This window comes from Scyliorhinus canicula, chromosome 2 (assembly GCF_902713615.1).
Source record: "Scyliorhinus canicula chromosome 2, sScyCan1.1, whole genome shotgun sequence".
In the NCBI taxonomy this organism is placed as follows: domain Eukaryota; kingdom Metazoa; phylum Chordata; class Chondrichthyes; order Carcharhiniformes; family Scyliorhinidae; genus Scyliorhinus; species Scyliorhinus canicula.
The window spans coordinates 72,453,582-72,480,913 of NC_052147.1; the positions used below are offsets into that span (position 1 = coordinate 72,453,582).

At 48.3% G+C, this 27,332-nt stretch overlaps 1 protein-coding gene and 1 long non-coding RNA gene across 5 annotated transcripts in view; one reads left to right on the forward strand and one right to left on the reverse strand.

Annotated features, from left to right (window-relative positions):
- Positions 1–27,332, forward strand: part of LOC119954872 (protein only RNase P catalytic subunit) — a 125,408-nt gene that overhangs the window by 54,008 nt on the left and 44,068 nt on the right. The window lies entirely within an intron of this gene.
- The window catches only part of LOC119954908, a 46,247-nt gene that overhangs the window by 4,485 nt on the left and 14,430 nt on the right, over positions 1–27,332 (reverse strand). The gene's annotated exons all lie outside the window — the stretch shown is intronic.

Below are 27,332 nucleotides of genomic sequence, written 5' to 3' on the forward strand. Positions count from 1 at the left end.
CCGAGTACTCATCCGGCCCAGAGTCCTTCCCCAACTTCATACCCCTGATACTACCCAGCACCCCCCTCAGCCCCAGGGGCTCATCCAACACCTTACCCTTTGCTTCCTCCACCTGGGGAAATTCCAGCTCATCCAGAAACCACCCCATGTCCCCCTCCTCGCCTCCTGGGTCTGCCTCATAAAGTCCCTGGTAATACTCTCTAAATGCTTCATTTATCTTCCCTGGCTCTGACACCACATCCCCAGCCCAAGTCCAGATCTTCAATATTTCCCTGGACGCCTCGCCTTCTCCCCATACTTATATTGCACCCCTCTTGCCCTAGGCAGTTGCTCTGCCGCCCTCCCCATTGTCAGCCTGTCAAATTGCCCCTGCAACTTTTTCCTCCTCGCTAATCCCTCCACGGTGGGCACCCTCAAATATTCCCTGTCCACCTCCACTATCTCGCTCACTAGACGGTCATGTTCTGCCCTCCTTTCCTTATTCGCACAAACCGTAAATGAGATATTTTCTCCCCGGACTACTGCCTTCAGTGCTTCCCAAACAATGTCCGCTGACACCTCCCCATTCTGATTGAACTCCACATAATCCTGAATCGCCAACCGCACCTTATCACAAAAACCTCCATCCGCCAACAGCCCCGCGTCAAACCTCCACCCTGGCCTCTTCTCTCGTCCAGTACTGAACCGAATATCCAGCCAGTGGCGTGCATGGTTCGAGATAACTATCCCCGCATACTCTGCCCCCTCCACCCCAACCAAAATCTCCCGACTCACTACAAAGTAATCAATCCTCGAATACACCTTATAGACGTGTGAAAAGAAGGAATACTCCCTTCCCCCTGGGTTCTGAAAGCACCATACCCATCCTCTCCATAAACCCCCCCCCCCCCAGTTCCCTTGCCATTCGTACCCTCCCCATCGACCTGGGGCTTGATCAATCCACCCTCGGCTCCAGGACACAGTTAAAATCTCCCCCCATGATCAACTGGTACGTGGCCAAATCCGGGATTGCTGCCAGCAACCCCCTCATAAAACTCACATCATCCCAATTTGGGGCATACACGTTTACCAACACTACCGGTGCCCCTTCCAATACTCCACTCACAATCGCATATCTCCCACCCGGATCCCTCACATCCTTCACACTCACAAATCCCAATTTCTTTGCTCATTAAAATCGCCACACGCCTCGATTTCAAATCAAACCCCGAGTGAAAAACCTGCCCGACCCACCCCTTCCTTAACTTAACCTGGTCCTTCACATGGAAGTGTGTCTCCTGCAAAAAGACAACCCCCACTTTCAAGTTCCTGAGGTACGCGAACACCCGCAACCTTTTAACCGCCCATTCAGTCCCCGGACGTTCCATGTTACCAACCTTACCAGAGACTTGCGCCTCCAATCCCCTCTACCGTCTGTCATCTTCCCCAGTTAACTCCTGCCTCCTTAATTCCACTCTGTACCTAGCCCATCCCAGATGGCCCCTTTCTTCGCCCTTGACCATGTCATCTCTCACCCCCTGCCGCGTCGCAGAAACCCCCCTCAACCTTCCCCTTCCCATTCTTCCCCCCGGCCACCCCTCTTGGCCTTCTCCCCCATTGCCAAAATTCTTTATCGCTCTAATATGATAATTCAGACTTTGGCTGACTGTCAAAGTATATTTGAGGATAAGGGTCTCAAACCTAGGCAGCAGTGATCCCCATGCTGCTATGTGCTTCTTTAACTTGGGCAACCGACAGTAGGCACCTCGATGCACTGGAGAAGTATCCCCAGCAGTTCCTTCACAAGATTATTCAAATCCAAGAAAGGTGCTCCAACAGCAGCATCTTCTGCAAGCCAGCATGCGCAGCAGTGAGGTACAAATTGCTCAAAACAAGTTCCAATGGGCGGGACTTGTCATTCGTATGCCTGACACCAGACTCTTGAAGCAGTTGCTGAACTCTGTGCTGGCAAGAGACTCCCAGGAGGACAGCTGAAACACATTAGGAATGTCCTCAAAGTGTTTCTGAAGAGATCAATTATTCCAGCCGACTCATGGAAGTCCCAGACTTGTGACTGAACAAAATGGAGAAGGTGTTTTTTCAGGAAAGGCACCAGACACATCAAGAGACTTCATCGGGAACACTCACAGGTGATGTTAAGCTGTTGGAGAGAACATGAAACCTCCAAGCAACTCCTCAACCTGACCAGCATGTGGCAGAGTCTGCTGATCACTCCTTAAACCTATTAGTCAACTCTGAAGCTGAGCAGAAGCAAGTAATCCTCGATCTCAAGGGGCTACCTAAAAAGAAGAGTTTCAGGGAAGAACGGTGGCACAGTGCTGCATCACGGCGCTGAGGTCCCAGGTTCGCTCCCGGCTCTGGGTCACTGTCCGTGTGGAGTTTGCACATTCTCCCAGTGTTTGCGTGGGTTTCACCCCCACAACCCAAAGATGTGCAGATGAGGTGGATTGGCCATGCTAAATTGCCTCTTAATTGGGAAAAAATAAATTGGACGCTCTAAATTTATACAAAAAACAAAGAAGAGTTTCAATTTTGTCCTCATCACCTTGAATGACCTAGCTCTAACTTTAATGTTATACCCACTTATTCTGGAGTCTCCCACCAAAGTAGATAGAGATAAATTATCACACATTTTAATCACTTTTAAACACATCAATTGGACCACCTCTTAATCTTTTATGCTTGAGGGTATACAAACCTAGTCTGCAATTTATCCTCACAATTGAGCTCCTTCAGCTCTGATATTATTCTGGTGAATATACACTACAACCCCTTCCAGGTCTAAACGGGGTCTAACCAGATCTCTATATAACTGAAATATAACATAGGAACATGAGTGGACCACTAGCCCCTTGAAACTGTTCTGCCATTCATTAAGATCAAATCCGAATTAAAATTTAACCCCACATACTTTCCTTTGCCCCAAATCCCTTCATAGCTTTGGTTCACAAGAATCTATCAATCTCTGATTTAAAATGAATAGTTCATCTCTTATCAATTGTCGTAGGGGTGGCACAGTGAAGCATGGCACAGTGGTTAGCACTGGGTTGACCTGGGTTCAATTCCAGCCTCGGGTGACTGTGTGTGGAGTTTGCACTTTCTCCCCGTGGCTGCGTTGGTTTCCTCCGGGTGTTCCGGTTTCCTCCCACAGTCTTCATAAAGGCTTAATTTAGCATAGCCATTGAGATAACACGTATCCTGCAAACATCATAAGCTCTGTTATTCTAAACTGAGTCTGAGTTATCTTCCCTTACCAACAGGGCAAATGTTGCTACGGCAGAGGTTAATAAAGTTCTCGTCTGAAAGCCATGACTAATTTCTGAGAGTAAACCTCGCAGAAAAGGGGGGCCAGTCTCGGTAATGTCTGGTTTGCAGGTATTGTCTAAGATAGTTCAGCTGAATTCACAGTTTATTCTGGCTAACACAAAATGGAGGAACAATTCAAAGTGGAGGAATACCCAAACTCTGAATCCTTCAGGCAGAGTGTTTTCAGAAGTGACTTCTCTTGCTGTGCTCTGTTACCTCATGTTCACCAAAATCACTCTATGGTCCCCCTTCTCTTCCTCATCTGCATGCTGCTCTTCAGTACATCAGCAAGAGACATGTCATGTCCACTGTACGGCATCCAGTTATCTCTCTCTACCATTGACCCCATCCATGTTTCTTCACTGTCAGATTGTTTCAGTCCTAAACAAGCAGAAATTCCCTTCACTTAAAGAAAAGGAAGATGGAAAACATTGTCTTCAACCTCTGTTAAAGCCAGTGCCCTTGCCATCAATTCTGACCATCCCCTTCCTGTCCATTGTTTCAGATTGAGACTGACTGTTCAGAACTTCCATCCCCACACCCTTTATTAAAGACAACCTACTTACACCATCATAGCATCACTAGTCTTTGCCCCTAACTCAGTCCAACTAATGCCAAAACCTTTATTCTTGATCATAATCAAACTTCACTATTCCATTGTTCTCCTAGTGATCCTTTCATCCTTTGCCAACTGCCTCCGCTCTAACCCCTGCCCTTCCAACCGACCCTGCAGAAAATTAATCTCTCCCAAACTAGTAAGAAGTCTCACAACACCAGATTAAAGTCCAACTGGTTTATTTGAAATCACAAGTTTTTGGAGCGCTGCTCCTTCATCCTTCTTCTTTCTGTATTAAAGCCACACATGTGAGTCAATAACATTACTTTGCAGAAGCCCCCTTAATGGGTTGAAAAGCTAGTTTCTCAATTCTTTTCGCATATCTCAAACCCTGACTCCAGAGGCATAATTTTTCTTCCCGGGCGAGGAGACAGAGTTCTGAACTGTTCTGGGTCCCCTCACTCCCGAGGGAAGTAGCATGGGCCCTGATTGTCGTGAGGGTGGGGGTTGGGGGGCACTGCCTTAATTGGTCTGGAGATTGAGGAGATAAGGATGGGGGTAGCTTTCAAAGATGGAGGGTCAATCAGAGGCCGACCATGTTGAAAGGAATAGTGTCCATTAGATAAATAAGAAAAGGGGCTCTTCAAAATGGAGCCACCCTGTCACCAATTTTTAAAGAAAATTGTTATAGCCCAGCCAACACTTAGCAGAGCGGGTGCATTTGGGAGGGAATCCCTCTACAAGATGCTCTGTGGCTGGTGCAGCACCTAAACAGACATAAAGGACTTCTAGGCCTGCCTGAAGCATTGGCCTGTCTGCCTGAAGCACTGCCAATCTGCAACCAAGAGCTCGCCTCCAGGCATCTAAATTGACTCCTGCTGCGTGCAGGAACCTGGAAATTTCCAGTTGTCCTCCTTTAATTGACCTCAATAGGCTCTTAATGAACCTTTCGGCTCCCCATCATGCCTCCAGGCTGTGCTGAAGAGGCAGGTTGGGGCCAGGGAACCCGTAAGCCTGCTAGTGGGGTGATTTTTAACTCCTGCCAGCCTCCATTCCTGATCCTTGCAGGGTATCAAACTCCTGCACTAGATCTTGAATTTTGACTTCATTTTGTTACCATTTACAGACAGTTTTTCTATAGTGCCCTGTACCTGTGTGCATGTGTAGCTCTTAACTAACAGTCAAGAGCATGTTGAATGTTCAGGAACCGTGCTACTTACATAGTACTCAAGGAGACACCAAGGGCTGGTTTAGCACAGGTCCAAATCGCTGGTTTGAAAGCAGACCCAAGGTAGGCCAGCAGCACGGTTCAATTCCAGTACCAGCCTCCCCGAACAGGTGCCGGAATGTGGCGACTAGGGGCTTTTCACAGTAACTTCATTTGAAGCATACTTGTGACAATAAGCGATTTTCATTTCAATTCCTCACAATCTCAAATGCAACTTAGCCAAACAATGAGATTGGCACCCCTGATTTGTTGCAGTATTCTAAGCAGTTAGTATGGGGTGGCATAGTGGTTAGCACAGATGCCTCACTACCCTGAGGACCCAGGTTCAATCCCTAGGTGGATTGGCCATGCTAAATTGCCCTTAATTGGGAAAAAAAATTAGTTCCCCGTAAGAAATTTGTTTTTAATTTATGTAAGATTAGAAGGATAGTATTAAACTTTTAAAGTATTAAACTTGTTCTACCGCTGCAGTGTGGGTCAGTACCATTTGTGCTATCAGTTTTAAATTACTAAGTACTTTCAGTCTTTTGGTTAGGGAAATGTGCTGACTGGCGTATAATTTTTCAGATCATATTTGACCACACATTTCCTGTAAGAAAATTACCTATTTTTAGATAAGTAATTTCCTTTTCAGCATATGTCTGTATTATTTTACTTTCCTTTTGACATTTTTCAAATTTGGCCTTCAAAATAATTCCTCCACCTCCAAAAGAAAGTTCAAAATAATATATTAGCATCAGGAATTATATCTCCCAACTATGTGGGAGATTAAAATGTTAAAAAGCTGAAACAAGAACCCAACATGCTTGAAACCAGCCACTTCTAATTTTATCAGAGGTGGAACAAGGGGTGGTTGACCATTCCAGGCTCAGGAGGCTATTCAGTTTGAAATCTTCTATTTTTGCAATTTCTACCTTTAATCCACGTTGATCTTTTTTTTAATGCCAGCAGCTAAAGCAAAGAGAGGGTGGTGGCTGAGTCCATCAGTTAAGTGCCTTTAAAGTTCTACTTGTAGGCTATCAAGAGTGCTTTCTCTCGGCCCAATAAACTCATCGTTAACCTCCTCAGCCCCATCTCCACGATCTTCACCTAACCTCCCTGTCCCACCCCCACCCACTCAACCGCCCCATCATCTTTAAGCTCAACAACCACCGACGTTACCAGATCCTTGGTTGCAATCTTTTCTGGACAACCTCTCTTCTGTCAATCAAACTGGCTTCTGGGCATAGAACCTGTTTCTTATAAAATGTTTTATTTAAAGCTTCATGTTGTTTCCGGGTTTCCCAACTATAACACCTTTCTTCTCCCGTCACTTGCCATCACCATTGTTCTGAAAATCTATCTTGGTGAATATTTTTTTTAAAAATAAATTTTTTTATTGGGTTTTTGAACAAGGTATAATTACCGTTATGTACACAGAATAAGAAACATATATATACACATATTTAGAAGAGAAGGGCACACTCCAACATAGAATACAATAAAATATGAAATAGACTAACTGGTGGGGTACTGTGCACCAGCTTGACAGCGGCAGCTCTGTGCATCTGGCAGAATTATTTACACCACATAAGTATGCAACTGTTTGCGGGGTGGGTGGCGGGGACTGGGGGGGGGGGGGGGGGGGTGCAAATATACATTTGGGTGCCGGGGAGATAACCACAGTGTGCTGCTCCTCCCGTCCTCCATCCCCAACCTCCTCGTTCCCCGCTCCTGGAGATGTCATGCACGTTTTGGCACCCCATGCCTCCCTTCCGGCTCCCGTTTCCCTGCCCCCCGCCCCATCCCGCTGGTTCGCCTCTCCTGTCCCCCCCCCCCCCCCTCCCTCCATGGTTCGCCCCTCCCTCCTCGGGTTCAGCTGTCTCCCCCCTCCCCCGTGGTTCGCCTTTCTTTCTTCAGGTTTAGCCGCCCCCGCCCCCCTCACTCCGTCCCTCTCTCCCTTTCATGCCTTGGCTACCCTCCCCTGATTCTTGACTAAGTTCCCCTGATTCTTGGCTAACTGGCTATTCTTCCTCTTGTTCGTTGGCCACAAACAGGTCCCGGAACAGTCGCGTGAATGTCTCCCACGATCTGTGGAAGCCGTCGTCCGACCCTCGGATGGAGAATTTGATTTTCTCCATTTGGAGAGATTCCGAGAGGTCGGACAGCCAGTCTGCAGCTCTGGGTGGTGCTGCTGACCGCCAACCAAACAGGATTCTACGGCGGGCAATCAGGGAGGCAAAGGCAAGGGCGTTCGCACTCCTCCCCAGGAATAGATCTGGCTGGTCCGAGACCCCGAAGACTGCCACTTTCGGGCATGGCTCCACCCTCACTCCCACCACTTTGGACATTGCCTCGAAGAAGGCTGTCCAGTACTCCACCAGTCTGGGGCAAGACCAGAACATGTGGGTGTGGTTGGCCGGGCCTCTTTGGCACCGTTCACATCTGTCCTCCACCTCCGGGAAGAACCTACTCATACGGGTTCTTGTTGAGGTGAGCTCTATGTACCACTTTTAACTGCGTCAGGCTGAGCCTTGCGCACGTGGAGGTGGAGTTGACCCTATGCAGTGCTTCGCTCCAGAGTCCCCATCCTATCTCAATCCCCAGGTCCTCCTCCCATTTCTTTCTTGTTGCGTCCAGTACGGTGTCGGTCCTTTCTGTCAGTCGGTCGTACATGTCAGTACAGTTCCCTTTATCTAGGATACTTGCGTCCAGTAGGTCTTTCAGTAGTGTCTGTCGTGGCGGTTGTGGGTATCTTGGTGAATATTAGGGCCCATGTTTCTCCAAATGCAGTTTTCATGCTGATTTGCCAGACCATTTCTTATCTAACATCATTGTTTTTAAATGACTGATCTTTTGGACAATTAATCTAACTAAAACAGCTCCACAGATAGCCAGATAACTCCCTTGACATGAATGTAATCTGAAATTGATTGTTGCATTTTGTCTTAAAACCTTGGGGTTCCAATTAAAAATAAAATCTTGGCATTACAATTATTTTTATTTATTTTTTCTATAAATTTAGAGTACCCAATTCATTTTTTCCAATTAAGGGGCAATTTAACGTGGCCAATCCACCTAGCCTGCACAACTTTGGGTTGTGGGGGCGAAACCCACGCAAACACAGGGAGAATGTGCAAATTCCACACGGACGGTGACCCAGAGCCGGGATCGAACCTGGGACCTCCGCGCTGTGAAGCAACAAGGCTAACCCACTGCCCCACCGTGTTACCCTCGGCATTACAATTATAACATTATAATAAGACAAAAACTGAGGAACGTTTCATGATGTAGCATTACATTAACCAGTAAATTGTGATGTAACTGGAAAATACAAGAAAATCCATAGTAAACAACCATTCTTCGACATATTGTATTCGCCACATACTGAAAAGGGTTGCCACATTGGACCATATTGGTACAACCCCCTTTTAGGGTGTTTTTCAGCATATAAATTTAGAGGCACCCCCATGTGACCTATGCAGTTTAAAAGGACTTGCAGGGCCAGACAGATCAGTTTGATATTTTGCTCTAAATTCCCATAAGTCCTCAAAATAAACATTACAGTATTCAATTCCAGCTTTGACTTTTTATCTGTTTTTCTTGTTACTTTATAATTCATTGTATTCATCAATAGTCGAGATTTTTGTTGCTTGTGTAATCAATTATTTTTTTAAACAATTTCCAATTATGGGGCGATTTAGCATGGCCAATCCACCCACCCTGCACATCTTGTGGGTTGTGGGGGTGAGACCCATGTAAACGAGGGATAAACGAGGAGGGGGTGGAGGGGGGGGTGGAGAGGGAGGGGGGGGGGGGGGGGGGGTGGAGGATCCATGGAGATTTGGGCAGCCGAGGCTGAAGGAGTTCTTCTACTCATACATGCATAGAGTGTATTTCCAGATTGATTTCTTTATTTTGAGCAGGGCCTTGCTGACTGGGGTGGTGGCCACTGGGTACTCGGCGATCACAATCTCAAACCATGCTCCGCACTGGGTTGACCTGCAGGTTAGTAAAGACAGTAACCAGCACCCGCACTGGAGGTTAGATGTGGGACTTTTGGCTGACGAAGGGGTGTTCGAGCGGCTGAGGAAATGTGTTCAGAGCTACCTGCAGGTCAATGACACGGGGGAAATTTCAGCAGTGGTGTTGTGGGAAGCACTGAAGGCGGTGGTCAGGGGGGAGCTGATCTCGATCCGCGTCCATAGGGAGAAGGTAGAAAGGGCAGAGGCAGACTGACTGGTAAAGGAGATACTACAGATTGAAAGGAGCTATGCGGATGACCTGCTTCTGTACGTTACCGACCCGATCGAGGTGATGGAAGAAATCTTGGGGACTTTAAGGGGAATTTGGCCGGTTTTCGAGGTATAAGCTTAATATGGGAAAGAGTGAGATGTTTGTGGTCCAGGCGAGGAGTCAGGAGAGGCGACTGGGAGAGCTGCCGTTTAGGTTAGTAGAGGGAAGCTTTAGGTACCTAGGCATCCAAGTGGTGCGGGAATGGGACCGGCTGCATAAATTGTATCTGGCCCTGCTGGTGGACCAAATGAAGGATGATTTTCGGAGATGGGACGCGCTTCCGTTGTCTCTGGCTGGGAGGGTGCAAACAGTGAAGATGACGGTCCTCCCGAGATTCCTATTTGTATTTTAGTGTCTCCTCATTTTTATTCCGCGGTCCATTTTTAAGTGGGTCAACAGAGTGATCACTGGCTTCATCTGGGCAGGCAAGACCCCACGCGTAAGGAAGGTAATGCTTGAGCAGTGTCGGGGAGAGGGCGGCCTGGCGCTGCCAAATTTTAGCAACTATTACTGGGCGGCTAATATAGTCATGATCAGGAAGTGGGTGGTGGGAGAGGGGTCGGCATGGGTGCGTATGGAGGTGGCTTCATGTAAGGGTACCAGTTGGTAACTGCGCCTCTGCCATTCCCGCCGGCACGGTACTCCACCAGTCCAGTGGTGGTGGCGGCCCTGAGAGTTTGGAGCCAGTGGAGGCGGCATGTGGGAGCAGTGGGAGCATCGGTCTGGACCCCGATCTGTGATAATCACCGGTTTGCCCTGGGGATTATGGACGAGGGGTTCCGGTTATGGCGGAGAGCGGGGATTGAGAGGATGGGGGATATATTCATAGAGGGAAGCTTTCCGAGTATGAGGGCGCTGGAGGAAAAGTTTGGATTTGCGAAGGGAAACAAATTCAGGAGTGCGATTCTCCAACCCCCACGCCGGGTGGGTGAATCGCGGGAGTGCTGGGCGATTCATGCCACGTCGCCCTGGCACCTGCACGCGATTACGACGTGTCGCGTTTTGCGACGGGCCTCTCGGAGAATCGCCGCTCCAGTCAAGAGGTGATTCTCCGGCCCAGATGGGCCGAGCGGCCTGCCTAATCCGACCGGTTCACGCCGGCACCAACCACACCTGGTCGCTGCCGGCGAGAACAGCACGTGACAGCTGCGTGTGGAGCCTGTGGGGGGCAGAGGGAGGATCGAGCACCAGGGGGGTGCTCAGGAGGGGTCTGGCCCGCAATCGGTGCCCTCCGATCGTCGGGCTGGCGTCTCTGAAAGACGCACTCTTTTCCCTCCGCCACCCCGCAAGATCAATCCTCCATGTCTTGCGGGGCAGCGAAGGGGAAGACGGCAACTGCGCATGCGCGGGTGACGTTATCTAGGCGCCGCCGGCTGCGTCATTCAGGCGGCGGCGCTTTGACGCAAGCGTCAAGGCCCGGCACTCGAGATTGACGCGCCGCTGCTCCTAGCCCTCAGGGGGTGGGAGAATAGAGGGCGAGGAGCGGCCTCCGACGCCGGAGTGAAACACTCCGGTTTTCACTCCGGCGTCGGCACTTTTTCTCCCTTTTGGAGAATCGCGGCCCAGGTCTCTGCAGGTGTGGGACTTCCTTCGTAAACAGGTGTCAATCTTCCCGCTCCTACTGTACAGGGGGATTCGGGACAGGATAGTTTTCAGAGCGTGAGTAGGAGAAGGGAGCGTCTTAGACATTTATAAGCAGTTTATAGGGTCGGAGGAGACTAACGAGCTGAAGCGCAAGTGGGAGGAGGAGCTGGGAAGTGAAATAGAGGATGGTCTATAGGCGGACACGTTGAGTAGAATCAACACATCCGCAACATGTGCCAGGCTCAGCCTGATACAATTTAAGGTCGTTCACCGGGCTCACATGACAGTGGCACAGATGAGCAGATTCTTTAGGGTGGAGGACAGGTGCGCAAAATGTGCGGGAGGACCGGCGAACCATGTCCACATGTTTTGGACATGCTTAAAGCTTAGGGAATTTTGGCAGGGGTTTGTGGACGTCATGTCCACGGTGTTAAAAACAAGAGTGGCGTTGAGTCCAGGGGTGGCGGTTTTTGGGGTGTTAGAAGACACGGCAATCCAGGAGGAAAAAGAGCAGACGTTCTGGCCTTTGCTTTCCTGGTAGCCCAGAGACTGATACTATTAGCTTGGAGGGACTCAAAGCCCCAAAGTTGGGCACCTGCCTATCGGACATGGCTTGCTTTCTCTGTTTGGAGAAAATCTCGCCTTGAGTGGGTCACTGTTGGGGTCCACCCGGAGGTGGCAACCATTCGTTGACTTCCTTGTTTTGAAATTAATCGTCAGCAGACCGGAGGGGGGGGGTACCATAAGAGTGCCTTAATAAAATATTTATTTTAAAAAATTAATATTGTGCCGAATATTCATGGATCTTTGGCATAATAAATAGTTATGAAAAATTCGCAAACCATAACACCACCGGTAGCATTTGTCTAGCATCCGTTACGTTCGTCTGGTCTTTAAAGCAAATAATTAGCATTTTATCTGATCACAGTCCGTGTAGACGACTGTCTCAGGACGTTCTATTTATCTGGCACCCACACAGGATCTTTCAAAAACATGGTCTCAAAAATTAATTTGGGGGATTTTTTTAGTGATGCACTTTTTTCCACTTCATTTTTTAAAAACCAAAATAGTACTAATTCTTTATTTTAAATATTTTAACAGCTTATGCCTGGCTGTTGTTAACTGAATGATTTAATATCTTTGCAGAAAAGATATAAAATGTGTTTCAGGAGGGTTACTTTTTATGAGATGTGTGTTGGACTTGGATAAATTTTTAAAAAATAATTTGAGTACCCAATTATTTCTTTGTTAATTAAGGGGCAATTTTAGTGTGACCAATCCACATCTTTGGGTTGTGGGGGTGAAACCCACGCAGACACTGGAAGAATGCGCACATGAACGGTGACCCGGGTCCGGGATCGAACCCGATTCCTCAGCAAAGTAGGCAACAGTGCTAGCTACTGGGCCACTGTGCCGCCCGGAATTGGATAAGTAGACCCAACCAGTTCTGTAGAAATAGGAAACCATCAGGATCATGATAAATGACTGTTTGAACGCAAACTGGACTTTCAACCCTAAAACCTCTCTATTAAAAATATTGCTTACTTCAACCTCTCGCACCTTCATGAAGCTGTCATACATGGCTTTGCCACATGAAGTCTCAATTAGTCCAGTGCCTACTAAGGCAATCCTTCCATCTTCCACAAATTAGGTCATCCTAAGCTCAGTTGCATATATTCTACCCAGCAAAGAGTTTTATTCACAGTCATCCCTGTTTTCTAACATTTCAAATTAAAAAATTAAGTGTTAAAATCTCATCGAGGTCTGACCCACCCTATTAAGTATTAAAATCTCATTGTGGTCTGACCCACCCAATCGCCTCCTCTAGCACCAGTCTCTCAAGTATTGGGGGTGGTTCTCTGACTGCTTTGCACCTGACGCAAACCCGCTATGTCGGGAGCATAGCGGGAGAGCCCCTGAACTGAGTTTGCATTGATCAGTGCACAAAGCTCCCACCCCCTGCAACTGACTGAATCTGGTCCATGCCCATGCTTAGAGTGAACTAGATTAGCATATTTAAATCAGCACTTAAATATTCTGGGTCAATTTCAAACTGGATTCTCTTGCCACCAGCTATTGTCTTTTCCCCCATCCCTTCCCCCTGGGATGGAGCAGCGTGATGCCAGCGGAAATCACTGCTAGTCTCCACCACCGGAGACCAGACATGGTAATTACGCCAGGAGGCTTTGAGGACATTGCAGCCCCTGTGTGTTCAGGGACATCACACTGCCACAACCTGGCACTCAGGTTGGCACTGCCAGGGTGCCTGGGGAGCATTGCTGTGAGTGGGGGGGGGGCTGAAAGAGTGGGTGGTCTGAAGGTGGGGGGTACATTAAGAGGGAGGCATTTGGCGACAGTGGGGTGTTGCTCACCTGGGGGATGGGGGCTACTAGTACCGGTGATTGGGAGATGAGTTGCCTGACGCCAGTGGAAGGGGCAGACGGGGTCTGAAAGGAGACCCATTTATAGGGCCCTGATGCTTCAATGCCAGTGATCCTTGGGTACTGGAGGGGGTGGGTGGTTGATGCTGCTGAGGATGGTAGCGGGGGCGGGCAATGATGCACCATGCTGAGGGGGGGGGGCTGAACTTTCACTTGGGGTATTCCCATCTCTGTGAAGTCTTCCTTGCTAATGTGTTTAGACCCCGCCCACTCAGTGCCGGTGCAAATCTGGACCCCCCCCCCCCCCAAAAGAAAATGACTGAAGTGCAGGCAGATTATGATGCAAATCGGGCTGGACGAGCCGGTGAGTTGCACCAATTTTCTTGCCCTAAATGCCAGCTATTTTTGGGAGAATTCCACCCATTATCACTCATTCACTTCGTCCATCTGTGTATCTAGCTGCCTAAATTTATATTAGAATGGGTGTTGGTCTGTATTGTGGTTAGGAATCAACGATAAAGGGTTGAGTCTCCAGCTGCCTGTCTAGCTTGTTTTAACTCAAATCTGAGCATATTGGAGCACAACAGGAGCAAACGGTTATTACACAGACCTTAATTTTAAAATGAATGCAAACTATAGCACTGATCCTACTTGGTGATGATGGGAATACTAAAATAATGCTGTAGTCCTCAAACTGTTAACATTTGTTTCATATAACCATGTTGAAGTTTTTAGTTTCTCATCTTAAATTATACACTTTAATCATTGCCTACTGCTGACATTGAAATACTGATGGCCCCCGCTGGTGAAGTGGGAACTTTTCTCTGTTTAGAATGAAAAGTCAACAAGTCAGAGTGAGAGAGAAGGTAGAACTTTAAATGCGTGGGATGGTGTTACAACCGTCTGTTTCATTTTTATGTTCAGAATATATATACCAGCTTAATTATTCATTAATACATTTCCTTAACCAAATTCTCTTTTTGAGTGGGCTATCTACTTCAATTTTATAATAATTACAAGGGAATAGGTTGTCGTGGCATATAACATTTTAAATTGTTTTTTTTTAAGAGTTTTAAGATGAAACTTAACATATTATTAATGAAATGTTACACAGTAAAACATTTAAATTTTAAGTTTAAGATTTTCCATAATTGTTCATAAATTCATATCTAATTTAAATTACCTAATAAAGTAAGAATTATTTGTGTAAAACTTCCTGTTTGTGTTGTCAAAAGATAAATTGAGTTACATTGCTGTTACTTTTTCTCCATATTCTGCTAAAAATGAACCCATCCTGAACAAGGAAGTGGCTGTTGAGACAAATTTGAAAAAGAAAGAGATAAAGAACAGTGCTGGGAGGAGGAAGAAAACAAACTTGTCATTCTTTGTCCTCCCCAGGCACATAAAAACCATGCCACATGTTATTTGCAACACTTGTGTCTCCTGGAGGGTGGCCACACAAGATGGCCACCAACACTCGTACGCACATGTACACATGTCTGCGCACATGCAGGAAACTAATGACATCGTTGGCCAGACTCGTCGGCAAATGCATTGTGGTTAAAAATGTTGGAATGGGGAGTCACGTGATGTGAGCATGGGAACAACTGTTTTTACGAACTCGGGCTCTGCTTGTCTTTTAATCCTTTATTTTATCCTACTGCACATCCCAGAATTATTAGATTTTGGGATATATGTCTTGGACTAGATTTTAGCAATGAGGAGTCAAGTTAATTCAAAAAGATTCCTCAGTTTAATTGGAGCGGTCTAAGGTGGCTGTGGTGGGGCCCAACTTGCAGTGATGGTTTTGCTGGTGAGCGGGCCTGCGCCTTGCCGGTGCTGTCAGAATTAAGATGATGACTGCCATTCCGAATTGTGTTCTGGACGATGATCTCTGCTCTGTGGTGCCGTTTTTGATGCTCACTTTGAAGAACTGTGAAATATCCTTGTGAGAATAGTGGAAACAAAGAAGAGAATCCTGTTATTTGATAGAGTAATTTCCCTGTTGAGGGCTTGCCTTTGGTCCTTGGAAATCCTGCTGCATGATATGTCGTTTACCCTGACTGACTCGGTGAGTTGGGGCCGGGACTAGGTTCCCAGCTGCTTGGGCGTCGGAGCAATGGCGTGGCGGAGGCTTAATTTGATTGAAGTTCGGAGGGTTTAATGACCCTGTCATGGTTTCGTACTTCTCAAGCGATATGGATGGTGTTATTATCCTGCAGTTCATCAATAATCCTGAACTTTATTCTCTTGTGATTATGCTGTTGATTTCATGTTATTGTCTATTTTCCTGACAAGGATGTGCAATATAGGAGCACGAGGGTGAGGGTCGCCCGTTATCCTGTTCTGGCAAAAATCATACCGAGTCGGCAATGTGGCTTGTGCAAAGTCTTGCTCTTTTTTAAAATATGTGCTGTAATCCTGGCAGTCATGAGGAGTGAATGCATTTTAGGCACTCTTGACCTCATTTATGGAGAAGCTGAGTAGAGCCACGGCAGGGTGGTGGCTGGATTGAGGAAAGTCCCCAGATAGAGCTTTCTCTATTGGGTTTTTATTTTGTATTTTTATTACTGAGTCTTGAGAATCCATGCTCATCTCCCACGGAAGCCCGGACAGATCATGTATCCTCGAGAGGATTGGGTTCCTTGTGATTTTTCTTTGTGGTTGGCATCTCTGGAGTTGTTGAAGCAGAGGGAAATGAGTGGTGGTGCATAATTGGGTGTGGTCAGTTAATCGTTGCTCAATTTGTTGGAGTGAGAGTCTGTATGCTGTGGATCTGCATTGTTGGAGCTTTCTTTGATTTGAGAGTCGGCTTGATAGGGGAGATCAACACCCTACTCCAAGTAGTCTTATAAGGTAGCTTCTTGAGTGCCCTTCTCGTTGTAGTCGGGTCTTCCACGGGGAGGCAGCGTTTTTGTCTAATGTCGAGGCAGTGCTGTACTGTTCCCTGGTATCTTCTTTACAATGGCGTATAGTGTTGATCTATGTTCGATGTTCTTTGGTTAATTTGGGAATTCCTCCCTTAAAGGGGTCTCCTCTTTATCTGGGTGGGCAGTATGCTGTTGCGGATCCTGATTTGGGCTGTTGGATTAGGGGAGTTTCCCTTATTGAATCAGGCGGAGGAGATCGGCCCCTTCCAAAGATGACCAATTAATGGGTGTCTTGATGATTCTTCTCGATGGTGGGGTCTCCTCTGTCTAGGATGATGCAAGTTTCCTAGCATCAGTGGGCTGGTAGGTTGCCCTGGGTGTGCTTAGTGGGAAGTGAGGCCCACTGAGTGGTAGGTGTTGCCATGTGCTGGGTATCCTGGGGGTGCTGACTCCTATATGCAAGAGTGTGCTGGACTGGGCCAGGTCCGGTACTGTGGAAGATATCCTGTTGTCCCCCTTATGTTTGGGGCATTCCTTCCAAGGTGAGGTTGAGTGAGGTTTCAATGAGCAGCCATTTCTCTTCTTTGTGTAATGGTGAGGGGTGTGTGCCAGAGGATCATGAGCCTATGGCTGTGTCCTGGTCCTTTTCATTCTGAGACCCTCTGCCCCTTTTTTTCCTTTTTAAAAAAAATTCCTTTTTTTCTTTTTTACAGGACGCAATTATTTTTTTTTCCAATTCAGGAGCGATTTAGCATGGCCGATCCACCTTCCCTAAACATCTTTGGGTCACAGGGGTGAGACCCACGCAGACACGGGAGAATGTGCAAACTCAACATGGACAGTGACCCGGGTCCTCAGTGACGTGAGGCAGTAGTGCTAACCACTGCACCACTGTGTGGCCCTCCTTTTTGGAAAAAAAACCTGTCTCGGTTAGTTCGTTGGGAACCTATTGTGTGAATATTTGCTGGTCCTCTCTGTATAAATATGTGGAATCATGATGTTCTGTACTGTGCCTGAGGGTGGAGTTTTTTTGTGCCTTCGAGTATGTGTAAATGGTATTTTAGAAATGGTATTCTCTGTAATTTAAAAATTTCTGTTATGGTTAAAGAATCAGTGATTGGCTCCTGCAAGGGTACAAACAGGCCCGATACCCGAGAGGAGGACATTAAGACATGTTATTGGTGTCTGTGCTTTGCTGGAGTTGAGGGAGCCATGTTCTGGTGTGCGCCTGAACATGGCACGAAGGATTTATCTTGAATTCTCGAGCTTGTTGCAAGCAGTCGCCACCTGGGATGGTGTGCATCATTTTATCATGTTGCCATGGCCTTATCCTCATCTCCCCTGTTCTCTGGTAATGCGTATAGAGGCGCCAAGTTGAGTCTAATGATGGTACTGCGTCAACTGTATTGCTGTTCTGTCCTCCTCTGTATTTATGTACGTTGAGACATGTTTGCTATGCTGTACCATTCCTGTTATTTGTTAGAATGGAAAAACTCCAATAAAAACATTTTTTTTAAATGTTGGAAAAAACCCCGCACACTTCCATGATTTGTTAACCAAACGACGTCTGCTACAGATTGTGAGAGAAAATTGCAATGGTGCAGAGAATAGCAAAATATTTTGGGTATTGATGAGTGAACTGCCAGGGTTAGGATATAATTGAACTGAAAATATGCTATTTAAACAATAAACCAAAAATAAGTTACCTAGACGAAAATGGGTAATTTATTTTGTTCTAAATAAAACGACCCCTTTTGGTTCCAAAATCCACTCTCCAGGATTATTAATTTAATTTTGTTCTTTGGTTTCAGTTCTCATTAAGATTGTTGCAAGTTTGTATTTAGCTTAAAAACAAGAAACTAAATGGAGATAAGAACATAAGAACTAGGAGCAGGAGTAGGCCATCTGGTCCCCTGTTTCCCGCGCGCGGGACGGAGGAAGGGGGAGGAGAGAAGAGTGGGGTGTGGCCAGCAATGGCGGCTTTTCCCGCGCTGAAGCGGGGTCAGAGAGGGATGGCAAGGGGGGGGAGGCCCCTCCCCCCCCACATCGGGAGGAGTCGGAGTGTGGCAGGGGCAGCCGGGTCAGCGAAAACCAGCTGACTCTCGGGAGTACGATGGTGGATACACCGCGGCTAGGAGGGGTCCTAGCCGGGGGGGGGGGGGGGGGGGGGGGGGAGGGGGGGGGGGGGGGGGAGGGAAGGGGGGTTAGGGGGGGATACCGGGTTGCTGCTGGAAAGGCCGAGGACGGGAAGGGAAGAACGGGAGGAGAGAGGGGGAGGGGCCATCGCCATGGGGAACGGGTCAGAAGGGGAGGGTCGACCCGGGGCGAACAGGGGACAGGACATGGCTAATAGACAGGGGAAAGGGACGGGTCGCTCCGCGACCCGGTTGATTACTTGGAACGTGAGGGGGCTGAATGGGCCGGTCAAGAGATCAAGGGTTTTTTCACACCTAAAGGGACTGCAGGCGGATGTGGCAATGTTGCAGGAGACTCACTTGAGAGTAGTAGACCAGGTACGCCTGAGAAGGGGGTGGGTGGGACAGGTGTTCCACTCAGGCTTGGACGCAAAGAACCGGGGGGTGGCGATTTTGGTGGGAAAGAGGGTGTCGTTCGTGGCGGCGCAGGTGGTAGCAGATAAGGAGGGTAGGTACGTGATGGTGAAGGGTAGGCTGCAGGGAGAGAATGTGGTGCTGGTGAATGTGTATGCCCCGAATTGGGATGACGCGGGTTTTATGAGGCGCCTGTTGGGCCTCATTCCGGGTCTGGAGGCAGGGGGCCTGATCATGGGGGGGACTTCAATACAGTGCTCGACCCTGGGCTGGACAGATCGAGTTCCAGGACGAATAGGAGGCCGGCAGCGGCAGAGGTGCTAAGGGGGTTCATGGAGCAGATGGGGGGGGTAGACCCTTGGAGATTTGGCAGGCCAAGGGCGAGGGAGTATTCTTTTTTCTCCCACGTCCACAGGGTGTACTCCAGAATAGACTTTTTTGTACTGAGCAGGGGGCTGATTTCGAGAGTGCAGGACACGGAGTACTCGGCCATTGCGATTTCGGACCATGCACCACACTGGGTAGAGGTAGAACTGGGGGAAGCACGGGACCAGCGCCCGTTGTGGCGCCTGGATGTGGGGCTGCTGGCGGACGAGGAGGTGTGCGGAAGGGTCCGGAAGGGCATTGAGAGATATCTGGGCACGAACGACACGGGCGAGGTGAAGGTGGGGATAGTCTGGGAGGCCCTGAAAGCAGTGATCAGAGGAGAGCTGATCTCCATAAGGGCACACAGAGAAAGGAAGGAGAGGCAGGAGAGGGAGAGACTGGTGGGGGAACTTATAGAAGTGGACAGGAGATATGCGGAGACACCAGAGGAGGGGCTGTTGAGGGAGCGGCGCAGTTTACAGGCCCAGTTTGACCTACTGACCACTAGGAAGGCGGAGACGCAATGGAGAAGGGCACAGGGCGCGGTCTATGAGTACGGGGAAAAGGCGAGCAGGATGCTGGCACACCAGCTGCGCAAGCGAGATGCAGCCAGAGAGATTGGGGGAGTGAGAGAGAAGGGAGGGAACGTAGTGCAGAAGGGGCAAGAGGCGAACGGGGTCTTCAGGGATTTCTACAGGGAATTGTACCGGTCTGAGCCGCCCAGGAGGAGGGGGGGAATGGAGAACTTCCTCGATAGATTGAGGTTCCCAAAGGTCCAGGAGGAACGGGTGGAGGGGCTGGGGGCGCCGATAGAGATGCAGGAGCTAGTTAAAGGGATAGGCCAGATGCAGGCGGGGAAGGCGCCGGGGCCGGATGGGTTCCCGGTGGAATTTTATAAGAAGTATGTGGACTTGGTGGGTCCAGTGCTGGTGCGAGCCTTCAATGAGGCGCGAGAGGGGGGGGTTCTGCCCCCGACAATGTCACAGGCCCTGATCTCCTTGATCCTGAAGCGGGACAAAGACCCTGTACAGTGCGGGTCCTACAGGCCTATCTCCCTCTTGAATGTAGATGCCAAACTGTTGGCAAAGGTCCTGGCAACCAGAATAGAGGATTGTGTGCCAGGGGTAATCCATGAGGACCAGACGGGGTTCGTAAAGGGACGACAACTTAACACAAATGTCCGGAGACTGTTGAATGTGATTATGATGCCAGCAGTGGAGGGGGAGGCTGAGATAGTGGTAGCACTGGATGCGGAGAAGGCATTCGATAGGGTGGAGTGGGAATACCTGTGGGAGACGCTGGAACGGTTTGGGTTTGGGGAGGGATTTATCAAGTGGGTGAAGCTGCTGTATTCGGCCCCGATGGCGAGTGTGGTTACAAACGGGAGGAGGTCAGAGTATTTTGGGCTCCATCGAGGTACCAGGCAGGGATGCCCCCTATCCCCCTTACTATTTGCATTAGCGATCGAACCGTTGGCGATGGCACTGAGGGGTTCAGGGGGGTGGAGAGGACTGACAAGGGGAGGGGAGGAACATCGGGTATCACTCTATGCGGATGATTTGTTGTTGTATGTGGCAGACCCGGAAGGGGGAATGCCGGAGGTAATGGAAATACTAGCGGAGTTTGGGGACTTTTCGGGATATAAATTAAATGTGGGTAAAAGTGAGGTCTTTGTGATACACCCGGGAGATCAGGGGGAGGGAATTGGGCGGCTCCCCTTTAAGAGAGCAGTAAAGAGCTTCAGGTACTTAGGGGTGCAGGTGGCAAGGAACTGGGGGACCCTCCACAAGCTGAACTTTTCAAGGCTGGTGGAGCAGATGGAGGAGGAGTTCAAGAGGTGGGACATGGTACCGCTGTCGCTAGCAGGGAGGGTGCAGTCAGTCAAAATGACGGTCCTCCCGAGGTTCTTGTTTCTGTTCCAGTGCTTGCCCATCTTTCTCCCCAGGGCCTTCTTCAAGAAGGTAACTAGCAGCATTATGGGCTATGTGTGGGCACATGGCACCCCTAGAGTGAGAAGGATTTTCTTGGAACGGAGTAGGGACAGTGGAGGATTAGCGCTACCCAATCTTTCCGGGTACTACTGGGCGGCGAACGCATCGATGGTGCGCAAGTGGGTGATGGAGGGGGAGGGGGCAGCTTGGAAACGTATGGAGAGGGCGTCCTGCGGCAATATAAGCCTGGGGGCGCTAGTAACGGCACCATGGCCGCTCCCCCCCACAAGGTATACCACGAGTCCGGTAGTGGCGGCCACCCTTAAAATCTGGGGGCAGTGGAGGCGACACAGGGGGGAAGTGGGGGGTCTGATGGCGGCGCCACTGAGAGGGAACCACAGATTTGTCCCGGGGAACACTGGCGGGGGATTTCAGAGCTGGCACAGGGCGGGCATCAGGCAACTGAGGGACATGTTCATAGAGGGGAGGTTTGCGAGCCTGGGAGAGCTGGAGGAGAAATTTGAGCTCCCCCCGGGGAACACGTTTAGATACCTGCAGGTGAAGGCATTTGCCAGACGACAGGTGGAAGGATTTCCCTTGCTTCCCGATAGAGGGGTGAGTGATAGGGTGCTGTCAGGGGTCTGGGTCGGAGAAGGGAAGGTCTCGGACATTTACAAAATAATGCAGGAGGTGGAGGAGGTATCGATAGAGGAGCTGAAAGACAAGTGGGAAGCGGAGCTGGGAGAGCAGATAGAAGATGGGACATGGGCGGATGCCTTAGAGAGGGTCAATTCGTCGTCGTCGTGCGCAAGGTTGGGCCTCATCCAATTTAAGGTGCTGCATAGAGCCCATATGACGGGGACTAGGATGAGTCGGTTCTTCGGGGGTGAGGACAGGTGTGTTAGGTGTTCGGGAAGCCCTGCGAACCATGTACATATGTTCTGGATGTGCCCGGCACTGGAAGAGTTCTGGGAGGGGGTGGCGGGGACGGTATCGAGAGTGGTGGGAACCAGGGTGGGGGCTAGCGATTTTTGGGGTTGGGGTGGAGCCGGGAGTACAAGAGGCAGGGGAGGCCGGAATATTGGCCTTTGCGTCCTTGGTAGCTCGGAGAAGGATCTTGATTCAGTGGAGGGACACAAGGCCACCAAGTGTTAACACCGGGTTAAACGACATGGCAAGCTTCATCCAATTGGAAAGAATCAAATTCGCCCTGAGAGGGTCGGTACGGGGGTTCTTCCGGCGGTGGCAGCCCTTCCTTGACTTTCTGGATCAGAGATAGGAACTGGAGGCCGAAACAGCAGCAACCCGGGGAGAAAGGGGGGGGGGGGGGGGGGAAGGGAGGGGGGGGGGGGATAGCAACGAAGGGAGCACGTCAGCGGGGGGTCGCGGGCAATGACTGCCCGAGGCCATCGGCAGAAAGGGAAAAACGGTTTGGTTGCTAGACTGGTAGCGCGGGGGGGGGGGGGGGGGGGGGGGAGGGTGGGGGGGGTGCGCGCGGGGGAGGGCGTGGGGAGGATTTTCCAGGGGGGATTTGTTGTGTTATAATTTAAAATGTAGTAGGGGTAAATGTTTGTATCGAAAAATTTCAATAAAAATTATTTAAAAAAAAAAAAAGGAGTAGGCCATCTGGCCCCTCGAGCCTGCTCCGCCATTCAATTAGATCATGGCTGATCTTTTGTGGACTCAGCTCCACTTTCCGGCCCGAACACCATAACCCTTAATCCCTTTATTCTTCAAAAAACTATCTATCTTTACCTTAAAAACATGTAATGAAGGAGACTCAACTGCTTCAACTGGGCAAGGAATTCTATAGATTCACAACCCTTTGGGTGAAAAAGTTCCTCCTAAACTCAGTCCTAAATCTACTTCCCCTTATTTTGAGGCTATGTCCCCTAGTTCTGCTTTCACCCGCCAGTGGAAACAACCTGCCCGCATCTATCCTATCTATTCCCTTCATAATTTTAAATGTTTCTATAAGATCCCCCTCATCCTTCTAAATTCCAACGAGTACAGTCCCAGTCTACTCAACCTCTCCTCATAATCCAACCCCTTCAGCTCTGGGATTAACCTAGTGAATCTCCTCTGCACACCCTCCAGCGCCAGTACGTCCTTTCTCAAGTAAGGAGATGATGAGTATCACACTGAGATTGGGAGAATGAGTAGAGCTCTGATCTCCGTTGCTCGAAATGACGTCATGGAATGAAACAGTACAACTGCGCATGCACCACACTGGCAGCAAATGCAGCCTATCTGCAAATAATGTAGAATGTCACATTTGCTAACACTTGGTCATTTTCAAACTATTCTGTATGTTGATCTGTAAATGTTGAACCCTGTTTAGCATTCTTGTCATATGTTTCTGAAAGACAGTGTTAGTGAAACAGAGTCAATGGGCAGAATCTTGTTGAGACACTGGAGGGTCTTTCCTGCAGACTGGAGAGCGGGAAAAAGATCTGTGCTGCCTCTTTTCGGGAAGGCCTGCCGAAGCGCAAGCCAATTAAGCAATGGTGAGGCCAGCAGTGGGCCTTCCCTGGTATTAAGACCCCAGGGGTGAAAGTCTCACCTATGGAGAGCTGCCATCCAATCAGAGGCAGGAAATTCTTGTGCTCAGCAGTGCCAGAGGAGAGATGATGGTTGCTGCAGGAAACCCAGAAGACCCAGGATGCAGGTTGGGGAGTTGGCAGCAAGGGCAGGGATATGGCTCTCAGTGGGCAAGCACCCCATTCCAAATGTCAAGTCCCTCGATCAGGCACTAAGGTGACAAGCCCGTGCAGGTCGCGTGACAGTCGGATAAGATCCTTGAGTAGTCATTAATTGACCACTTATGGGTCTCAGTAGGCAGCGGGGTGGGAAGATCGAACATTGGTCTTCCCACTCAGGAGTCTGGTGGAGGCTGGAATGTGCGGGCATCTGGTGTACCGCCTTCCCACCTAATTACATGTCCTCCACCCACCGCCAAGCTCGCCACCAACGAGAGTAGAAATTCTGCCCAGTGTTGCAGGAGATATTTTAATTGTGTCAAACAATGGAAATAACATGCAAATACCTCAGGAAATATAGAAATCTGATAATAGATCCCGAAGGATTGAGGAATTGTAGTTTTTCGGTCCTCAACCAAAATCAGTGAAACCTAACCAGAAACTCCTTGTTTTTATCCATGTTCCTCCAATATGGAGATGTTTTAACTTCAAAATTGTGCAGGCGTAGTTAACAAACTCTGTCAATCAACTTTATTCTTTGCAGTATGTGCCCAAACCCATTTCTTGCCACAACTACCTCTGCCCAATAAATGGGAAAGTATTATTTCTTATCGACTTTTTGCTGAATGTATTTTCTTATTTCTTTCCTATCCTTTCCTTGGTAATGTAAATGTTGCTGATACAATGGTCTGAGGCAGTTGACAGAAAATGAAGAGCAAATAGGGTGTTTACAAGAAGGATTGTCAGGAACCTCTGCGATTAGGCCAAAGGGGAAATGTGAGCGCAGGTAGGTTATGAAAACAAAAATAGAAACCAAACTCAGAATTTCATGATCTTCTTTAAAACACAAGGTGGCAGAATTGTCCAATTATGGTGTCATGTGGGTTTATCTGTACAGTCCCTTGTAAAAAGGGTAATCTATGGGCTGCTTTCTTTGCTCTGGAGTGACTGATTTCACGTGATCTTTGGAATGGAAGGCACTTGGCATAAATTCAACAGGAGAAAAACAAAATTGTGGGAGAAGATTGTGTTAACCATCTGGCAAAGTGAGTTCTGAGTGCACTGTACAGTCATGGTATATAACGTTTGTCATCTTGGGGTTAGGTTAGGTGTCAGGTTAATGTCAGGTTAGATGGAGTTATTGGGTTACGGGGATAGGGTGGAAATGAGGGCTTAAGTGGGTGGTGCAGACTCGATGGGCTGAATGGCCTCCTTCTGCACTGTATGTTCTATCTTGTGTTCTCCACTTTCATGAAAAATAACTCTTGCTATCGATTTTGCTGTGCATTTTAGTATGAAGAGTGAGAAAAAGTCCAAAGCAGTGAATTGCAATCAAAATGGGGCTTTGGGGAGAAGAAATTGGCCAAACAAGTAAACCCTCATCCTCTCTCTGCTTAGTGAGCTTTCTCTGACTGTACATTGTGAGCGTAATGTGAGCCTGAGAGAGGGTTCTCCCCTAACTGGCTTTGTGTTTCATTAGCAGCAAAATACCAGATTGCTCTAGATGCTACAGGATTATTTATAAATGCTTATCCTGGAGCTGCAACTCTGAGTTTGTGGCGGTAGTGGTGGAGAAATGACCATTTATTGAAATAAATGCAATCGTGCCAGGATTAAAGTTTTCAAGGCTGTGTTCAGTGTTACTAAATGCAAAGTGAATCATATTTTAAATTGGTTTGTTTGAATTCAAATACTTGCGGGTAATGCCCAGATTTGATGATAAACAATTTATTTCTGAATTCAAAGTGATCAATATTTAGTTAATAAATTTGGAAAACTTGAAAATGATGCGAATTTTTCCTCATGAGGAAGATAGAAGTATAATGAATAAAAGCTACCTTATTATAGCAACAGCTTCACCTTTCATGGTGAAGGGATGTATAGTGCTCTTACCCTTTTCTTTAACCTGTGTAACTCTTTCAAATATTTTCCATGACAATTATTTCCGACTAATCCACAACAATTTGATTCCTTTCACATTTGCATTAATTATTTCATGAAAGGAAGTGGGGTATTTTTACTAAGGATGTGTCAGTTTGCTGACCAAGGAATGATTGTGTATTTTTATGCAGTACATTCATTCAATTTCAATTCATCTTAATCATAGCATACCATACAGTAATGCCATATTAGTAACAAGGTTCAAATTTCACACGGAAATTATATGGTTGGGTTTTCCCAGATGCGATTGCACAACTTTAAATGGGAGTTTCTTATTCACATGGTTAGCACACAGGTACAGACAAACTGCACTTGGACATTTCGTGTCAGCATTTGGCAGAGTTGGTTGTTTTCCCCCAAATGCCCCCGTTCGTTTTACTTGGAAATTATTTGCAACTTCTTTTTTACCAGCCGTGTGTTCTACACCACATTTGAAACTGAGGTGCTTATTGGCTCTCGTGTTGCTGGAACATGCAAATTTGGGCGTGTGGTGCTGCTATTACACAATCAAATAATACAGCCAAAAGTTTCCAAAACTGACACAGTTTGCTCAAGGAGGTGTGCTGCTATATCTGTGTGGAAATTGATGAATTGGAAGCTGAAATTAAAACTTCTTTGGCTTTCAGCTTCAGGATGCATCAGTACTGTTTATTTGAGAACGTGATGCTTTGCACAATATCAGAAAAAGACTTTGGATGCGATTTACCGGCCACCTGCCCGAAAAGCAGCACGCCGCGGCGCAACGTGGCCGGTAAATAATGGGAGACCTGCTCGCGGTATCTACTCGGCTTTCCACGCCTTGCGAGATTTAACGCGATCTTGCGATGTGCAGCCCGCCCACTGTGGGCGGGAACACTTTTTGGCAAATCTGCATATTAGAGCGAGACAGCTAGTCTCATTTTAATATGCAGTTCCCTGAGATAACCAAGTCGTTGAGATCTATCTGCTTTGCCTTGGAGACTCTGGGCGAGCGCCATTCAATACTGGTCTCCACAAATGGGGACCAGATGGTACGACACTCGTGGGGTGTGTCCCAGTGGATTAGGGTTCCCCAGGTGCTTGGACAGGGTGGTGCCCTGGCACTACTGGTGCCACCAGGATGCCAGCCTGGCACTGTCAAGGTGCCCAGGTGGCACTGGCAGGGGCGTGCCAGGCTGGCATTTTGCATGCCGGTGATCGGGCGAAGGGTGTCCTGCACGGGTGAGGGGGGGGGGGGGGGCCACGGGAACCCCTTGCAGTGAGTTGGGGCTTGGGGGCAATCAGGGGGCTTGCGAGATCGGGACACCGTTTTTAAACGTTGTAGGTTCAAGGGCTTGGTTACAGTCTGGACACATTAACCAATATAATCCTGGCCATCATAATGACCACTCTGTGTCACAGTTTGCTCCCCCTCCCCACCCCCTGGACCCATTTCTGTAGACCCACTGCTATAAAATGGATGGATTTGACCAGGTGCTTGGATGCCCTGCATTTATTTGAGGTGATTATATTACTCATTATGTGGAATCTATGACTACATCCTATGGAATATAAGTGCAAATGCTTTGTGAGGGGATGAGATGCTTTTAGGGAAGGTTGGGAATTCCCAACTCTAAACCTAGCAGCTTCAAGAGGCTTCTCCTGTTTATCCAGATGCCCACTTATTT